Source organism: Euprymna scolopes, chromosome 13 (genome assembly GCF_053919585.1).
Source record: "Euprymna scolopes isolate OS-2025 chromosome 13, ASM5391958v1, whole genome shotgun sequence".
In the NCBI taxonomy this organism is placed as follows: domain Eukaryota; kingdom Metazoa; phylum Mollusca; class Cephalopoda; order Sepiida; family Sepiolidae; genus Euprymna; species Euprymna scolopes.
The window spans coordinates 68,675,579-68,684,369 of NC_136494.1; positions in this window are offsets into that span (position 1 = coordinate 68,675,579).

Consider the following 8,791-nt stretch of genomic DNA (forward strand, 5'->3'; position numbering starts at 1 on the left):
TCCTCTTTTCATCAAATTATTTCTATTCTTAATTATAGAGACTTATCTAAGATATTCCGATACAAAATCTATCTAAGAACACTGCCAGGCACATACTGTACATGTGTAATTTCCTAAAAATCAATCTAGCCGTTTCCAGGTTCATAAGAAACAAATTCACACACATACACACATACAGGCATACAGACAAAGTTCCTTTATATAATAGTAGAGATATACTTTAGTCTATTCATAACTCGTCCACCAATTTTCAGTAATGATCGTCTAAGATTTTAATGCCCCCCCCCGTGCACTTCTACGTTGATCAATTTTGAACCCCCTTTGTAGTCATTAAGAAATTTTTGGCAAGATTTGGCAGACGGGAAAGTGCTGAATCCTATAGGTAGTTATGTGATCTATTTATATGTATATTTGAAAATGAAGTAGGTATTGTAAACTATTGGTATAAGTTTGTGAATGCAGGTGATCGCGATATCAAAGCAGTGGGTATTGTTGGAAGATATGTTATTATTATAATTAAATCAATTGTTAGGTGTGTGTGTGTGTGTGTGTGTGTGTGTGTGTGTGTGTGTGTGTGTGTGTGTGTGGTGAGGTATAAATAGCGACCATATGATGGTTACATGCGTAAAGACGCTGTCTCAGTTGTTGTGGTCGTATCGTGTGAAAACGACATCACTTGAACAGGTGACATTTAGAGAGGAGCCGTGAAATTATATAGAATGATTATTCAATACTTGATACTATATGTAAGTGTTCGGTTTATGCGTCTTGATTAAATGGTGGTATCACATTTAAGATTGCAGGAATAAGAATCCAAAGTAACTGTATATACTGAAATGGAAATTATCACAAAAACTAACCGTATGATGTACTTAATAGATTGGTTTATACTTTACTCCTGAAATTAAAAAAAGAAAAATAAACTAAAATGATCAGAATTACTAATAGAATATCCACCTTAGTATATATATATATATATATATATATATATATATATATATATATATATATATATATAATAAAGGATGACCCTGTAAATTCACCCTTGTCCGTTCGTCCGTTCGTCCGTTCGTCTGTCCGCACTTTTCTCAACAACTACGCCTTAGCATTTTTTTTTAAATTTTGCACAAACATTAAACATGATATTAGTAAAATGTAACAGAACGAATTCTCCGGGAAAACTTCGGTTGCCCCCACCCAGGACTGCATTTCGGGTTAGGATTGTTAAAATTGACACTTTTGTGATTATTAAAAAAAATTGATGCCTTAGATTTTTCTAAAACTTTCTGAAATGTTGTAACCAACTGATTTCTATATAATTTTGTTTGAGAAAAGAATCTTATCTTAATGTTATTAATTGCAGGTTATTGTGACATTTATTTGAGTACCACAATAAAACATCATAACCTGTCTATATGATTTTCAATATTTTTGAAACACCATCATTTTCATCAAAGGTGCCTTACCACAAAAGAGTTTATAGAACCTGATCGACAGATAAGATCCCTGTCTGAAAGCTAGTAAAAAAAATTAAGATTTACTATAAAAAATTTTAATTTAAAATATTTTCAATAAGTTCGTTTTTGCCTTTTTCAACACCGACAAATTTCATTTTCTTATATTGTGATTGTTTTCTATGGCTCATCTACGTACATATTGCTCGCAATGCTTTAACTAAACTATATATCCTTATAATTGAATATCTAGTAATAATGTCTTAAGTATAGAAATGCAGATCATTTGGGTGATATGGATTTTTTGAGGCAAGAATATATTATTAGTCATGTAAAAAGGAATAGTGTTTGTAATTATATGTCAATATGTCTCCGTGATTTGTTGATGGAAAAGACAGAGCGTTTTCCGGTTGAAAATTGCTATACTAGACACGAAAAGAATATAATTAGGAATAACGTTGTTGTTGTTGTTGTTGTTATTATTATTATTATTATTATTATTATTATTATTATTATTATTATCATACATCTTCTCAAGCTGTGCGTTATCTGTGTATGCGCCATCAAATTATCGCTCAACATGTGCGATTGTCTTAAACTGGTGAATCCAAATTTGTAAACAGCTTAATCGCTGTTACAACAGCGATTTATCCAGTTGCATGTTAGTGTGGTTTCCAATTGTCAATACATTCAATAGAATAATTGGTGAATTCATATAATGGCATAAAGAGAAGGAATATATTTTCTTTCTTCGTTGAATTACTTTGATTTCATTAAACACACACACGTACCAAAAAAAAACATGGCTACGAAAGTTGCAATGCTTTTTCTCCATGTGTCTTATAAACTATACGCACACCGCTTATCAATCACGGGGGCCGCTCAACGATAAAAAAATAATGAGTGTCAGAAAATATTCTGTGATCGTGGACATTGGATATGACTTAATTTATTTGAGAGGGCGGTTCATAAAGAAGTTGTTTACTTTGGACGCGCAAACAACCATATCATAATCATCTGGAAACAGGCTCCGTGATATTCTTTAAATAGCACATGAAACAGACGTTCAAATATTGATCTTCCTTTTTCCATTTTTAATTCATATCCACAACGAGATTTAATGATGATCAACGAATGTTTCACACTCCAATATTTTATTGTCATCCAAATCATTGAAATCGCTCTTTTATTTTCAATCAAATCGATTGATTGGCTGCTCTAGTTCGTGACCCATTTCTGCGACTGGAAGGAAGCTTCACATGAGTCCCCGCAGTGACTTAGTCTATAATACATTGTAATCAACATTGCAATATACTAAGTAAATAAAAGTTTAAAATGCAAAAGTCAAGTATCATTCTTCAATCGTGCTCTAAACAGAAACATTCATTTCGGACGCGCCATTGTCATATCAAAGAACCTACTGTTGATGTTATATGCGTGGCCTTACTGCTTGTGAGGTAATAAAACTTTTAAGATATTTGTAATATTACGCTGTGTAAGGTAAAAAATCTGATCAAAATCGCATGTTATTTCGATTATCAATACTTATCGAATACATTTCGATATAAGACCTATTGAGGGCATTGTAAGGCATATAAAGTACCTTAGTGTGACATTTCATAAAAATCTCCCGGGCGGTTTTTGAACAAACACGCACACATACACACATACACACACACACACACACATATATAGATGTGTGTGTGTGTGTGTGTCTATTATTAATAATCATTTTTTTTTCATTCCATAAAAATATCTTCCATAATATGTCCATAAGATAAGTTAATTGTTAGCTTTAATGATTTAGTATAAATACTTATTTAATGTCAAATATCTAATCACTGTATTAAAAGTCAAGATCAAAATACTACCGGTGCCCCAAGCAAAAAAAAAAATATTTGTGTTAAGAAAAAATATATAGCAGCTGAGTCAAAGTTGTTGGGAAAGAATTTCTAACATCTTTATAAATGCATAAAATCTTATCACACGCAAAGGAAATGCATTTATCTACAAATTTACCATTGTGTATTTTTTCTATAACTTATCAGTGAGATATAAAAAGAAACGCAAAGTTATATATATATATATATATATATATATATATATATATATATATATATATAGTCAAACAATGTCAACGTCGAATCCTGAGTTCAGATGTGTTCAACTGACGAGCTCAAGTGAAGGTGAAACTCGAATATTTGACTTCCGCATTGTTGGATATCATGGCTTGAGTGACCTGCGATGTTGGTTGGTTGTGGAAATAATTATATCATCTCATGTGAAATATATATATATATATATATATATATATGTATATGTATATATATACATATATATATGTATGTATATATATACACACATATATATATACATATATATATGTACATATTTATAAACATATGTATATTTATATACACACACAGACACACACACACATATATATTTAGTAGAAATGGTAATTAATAAAAACTGAAGAAAGTGTTCAATACTGTTGTAGAGCAAATATGCGTTTTATTTTTTATTACTATATCTTTCTGTTAAGTTACATTATTGTTTCAGCTACCCGGCCGTTTTTTTTTTGGCCATCTGTAGTTTCCTCAGACGTTTACAGAAACGTTCGTTATGATGGGATGAAAGAGTGAATGATGTCAGGGGACGTATGCGTCCGTGTGTACATGGGGTACCGATGTATATGTGCACATACCTATGTATACGTGTGTGGATGTTAGAGTATATGTGCCCGCTGCCTGCTGTCCACATACGTGTGTGAGAGCGTGTAGCTGTGTATATATGTCGATGTATGTGTTCACGAGTATTAGTATCTGTATGTGCGCATGCGCTTGCATGTATGCGTGGGGATGCAAGTATGTCTGAATCAATATGCGCATATAGGCCCGTGTATACGCCTCCTTGAGGGTAAGGGTGTCGATGTGTGTATGTATCTGTGTACGAGCGCATCCATGCTTACGCACACCTACCCAATTTAGCACCTTAGGAAAATTTGACGTCAGCGGGAGCGGCGCGGGTGTCTATGCATGCATGCGCGCATATGTGCATATATTTGCACACCAGGGCGGAGATGTATGTGTACATGTGAACGTTTCTTTAAATATATATGTGTGTACGTGCGCATGTGTGTGCTCGTGCGCGCGGTCGCTAACTAACTCTCTCCAAACAATTAACAACAAATAAAAACCAAATAAATAAACCGAATCATAGCTCCGCCCCCGCCTCCGAACCTAAGCGAACACCCAACAGGTCAAGACATACTAATCAAGAAATCAACTCACCAACGATATGCCAAAATCTTTAACATTAAGACTCGAATTTTAAAGTTACCTCCCTCCTCCTACCCCGACATATTCCCTTTCCCCCTCCATGTATCCCTATGCCTTCAGCCACACCAGAAATGAACTTCCCAGACCCTTCCCCACAAGGTCCTTAAACTCCAAAACTAAAACATTACCGACATACCAAGCACCCCCTCCCACCTTTCGCCCTTGTTCCCCTCCTCTTTTTTCCGCTCTTCTCGCACCCCTCCCCTGACATCATTCACTCTTTCATCCCATCATAACGAACATTTTTGTAAAAGTCTGAGGAAGCTACAGACGGCCAAAAAGTGGCCGGGTAGCTGAAACAATAATGTAACTTAACAGAAAGATATATTTATATATATATATATATATATATATATTCGACACTGTTTAGACATTATATTTTCGCATGCCCATCTTAGCAACAGCTAAATAGCGTAACGGTGAGAAACGCTGACTGTCACATAGGCGGTCTATATTCAATCCTGACTTGAGATAGTTGCTTTATCAACATAGCTTTGGTATGTTTGTAAAGTCATCGTTCTTTTAAGGTAAATGTTTTCCATAAGAAAAGCAAACTGCAATATATACGCATGTAAATCGGCACTATTTAATGAATGCTTTCGATAAGGGGTCTGTAGTTACGCGGAGAATAATTTTCATTCTGGGAATATTATTCTTTTTATGCGCTTTTGTTATTGTAATCGGAACTGGTAATTGTATCGGAATCGAGATTTTAGAATTATATCCCAATCACTCATTTTATTATCATTTCTAAATTTGCACAGCAACTGTGGAATAGTTTAAAGTAATATTATTGAATACTAGTTATTCAGCCCGGTATTGTTCGGGCCCTATGCACTGTTTTTATTTTTTCTTACCGTTTTATCTGTTTGGTTACATATGTTTCGGATGTTAGACCATGTTTGCGATCCAACAGCCTCGTCAGACTTTACAGAAATGGTTGTTAATATTTGGAAGAAGTGTTTTAGAAAAATTACGAGAAAAAAGGGGGTAGGAGATACTAAGGGGGAGGGAGACGGGTGTTGACAATATTTTAGTTTTGAAGGTTAAAATACATAAGATTGTATTGTGTGTGGGGGTAGCAGATTCAGGTAGGCGTAAGTTGAGATATATGGATATAGGGAGGGGAAGTGGGGAGACGGTGGTAAAGAAAAAATAGCGGGGGTAAGGAGAGGAGAGGGAGTTTATATTTTTAAGTTTTAAATTTTGACTGCTTTTTGCTTGTTCAGCCAGGTATATGAAGTAGATGAGAGAGAGAGAAAGAGAGGGAGAGAGAGAGAAATTTTTTTTAGGTGTCATGTGTTTGACAAGTGCAAGGTTCCATTTAAAAATGTCCTAGTCGCTATGAGTCGACTTGTTCATTTCAGACAAACAGAAGTAGTTTATAAGCCACAATTGCACCTGAAGAAAACCCAAACGACAAAAAGAAATACTATATTGGCTTGGTAGGCACCTCCTTTAAAGATAGGTTTACAGTACATAAATGCTCCTTCACAAACCCCAACCACCCTAACAAAACCTAACTAACCTCCCAATATCTAGATCTAATCCAAAATAAACTTACACCAACCATTACGTGGGAAATCCTTAAAAAATCTGACGTATGTAAATCTTTAGACTCCCCGTGCCTCCTCTGCCTGAACGAAAAACTTTTTATATTCAGTTTTAAAGATAGAGACAAATTACTAAATAGAAAACATGAAACATCCATAAACTGCCGGCATTACAAATCCCACCTCCTTAGCAATTATACACCCTTCTTAAACACCCCTCAGACAACATCCTTTTGGACCTGCTGAATAATACATATAATACATTCATCTACCGCATACACCCAATTACTCTAACATCAACACAACCAAATCCCCTTACTTCCCCCTCCCCATTACATATATTACCTTACCCATCTACACATTCGTCTACCCATGAATTGTACTACCTCTCACTCGCTTACTAATTACTTCTAAAACACTCCATATTTATATTGGTGTACATATGTTGCAATTTGTATGGATATCTGTATGTATACATGTACTTTTTTGTAGATATATCAGAAATACAATTATCTTTAACGCACCTACGTACTTGTCTGTATGCGTGCATGTATCTTCATGCGTATATGTCTGTGTATGTGCGGGCATGATTGGATCTATGTATATATCCCTATGTGTGTTTATGTGTATCTTTCTATATAGGCGTACATGGATATATGTGTTCATGGGTTGTCTGTATATACACGAATATATAGTTGTATATCTATGTCTATGTGCGCAGGTATGTGTATGCGTGCATCTAGATGTTAGTGTCTGTATGTATATGTGTATCTATATATATGCATGGGTGAACGTATGTATGCAGGTGTAGCTATATCTGGATTTATGTGTTTGTATATGTATATATGCCTAAATCCACAATACACATAACACTGAAAATAAAGTTAAGCATAACCACTGTCCAAAGCACCATGTTAGGAGCCACCCCTATATATATGAACTTAATCTTTAACATTTAAAACTTTTATACCCCATTTTAATTTTTTTAATTAATCCCTATCCAATCAGAAAAGCAAATCAATACAGACCCCTAAATATTAAACCAACAACATATATTTTTAACATATCTTACAATACGTCTACCTAACCTTGCATTATCAACTACACCCACTTATTTATTTATTCTTTTATTTGTTTATTTATTTATCTACCCTAACTTTACTTACTTAGTATAAATATACACATTTCTATGTATATGTATATATATATATATGTATATATATGTGTATATATTTATACTTTTATGAATATGTATATTTATGCAATTGTATATACGCGTATATGGGTACATGTGTGTATGCACATATGTATGTATGTGTATGTACATCTACATCTTACTAGAGATCCGTACATGTATCTTCATATGTATATGTATCTGTGTGTGTGGGCATGATTGGGTATATATATATATATATATATATATATATATATATATATATATATATGCTTATGTGTGTTAATATATATGTTTCTATGTGCGCGTGTATGAATGTATGTGCTCATGGGTCGTGTGTATATGCATGAATGTATATCGGTATATCTATATCTATGTGCACATGTATGTGTTTGCGTACATCTGGGTGAAAATGTCTGTATATATGTGTGTATCTATGGGTATGCATGGCTGAACGTAGGTATAGCTATATCTGAGTTTATGTGCATGTATGTGTTTGTATCCACAATATATTTAACTGAAAATAAAGTTAAACATAACCACTGCTCAAAGCACCATGTTAGGAGCCCACCCCATATATATCTGAACTTAACGATGCGTCTACCTAACCTCGCATCATTAACCACACCATTGTATTTACTTATTTATTTATTTATTATTATTTATTTATCCTAACTTTACTTTATTTACTTGGTATAAATATACACTTGTCTGTGTATATGTATATGTCTATATATGTCTGTATATTTATATTTTTATAAATATGTATATTTATGTAATTGTATATACGTGTATATGGGTAGATGTGTGTATATATGTATGTATGTATTATGTATGTATATGTACATCTACTTTTTACTGAAGATCTATATCTCCACGTATATGTATATATGTAGATGTGTGTATATATATGTATATGTGTCTATGTATATGAGTGTGTATATGTGTATAGGAGTTGTTTGTATGTGTGTATGTCTGTATATAGATGCAGGTATGTCTGCATATACATTGTTTATATATATGTGTATGTGCGTATATGTCTGTATATGGATGTGTAGAAATGTACATATGTATGTGTATGTGTGTATGCGTATTTGCGCGTGCGTTGGCGTATGTATTAATCCTTAACTACCTAAAAACATTGTCAACTGAAATGAACAAGTCGACTTATAGCGACTACGAAAATTTTAAATGGAACCTTGTACTAGTAAAACATATGATACCTACAAAAACTCTTTCTCTCTCTCTCTCCCTTTCTTTCTCTCTCCC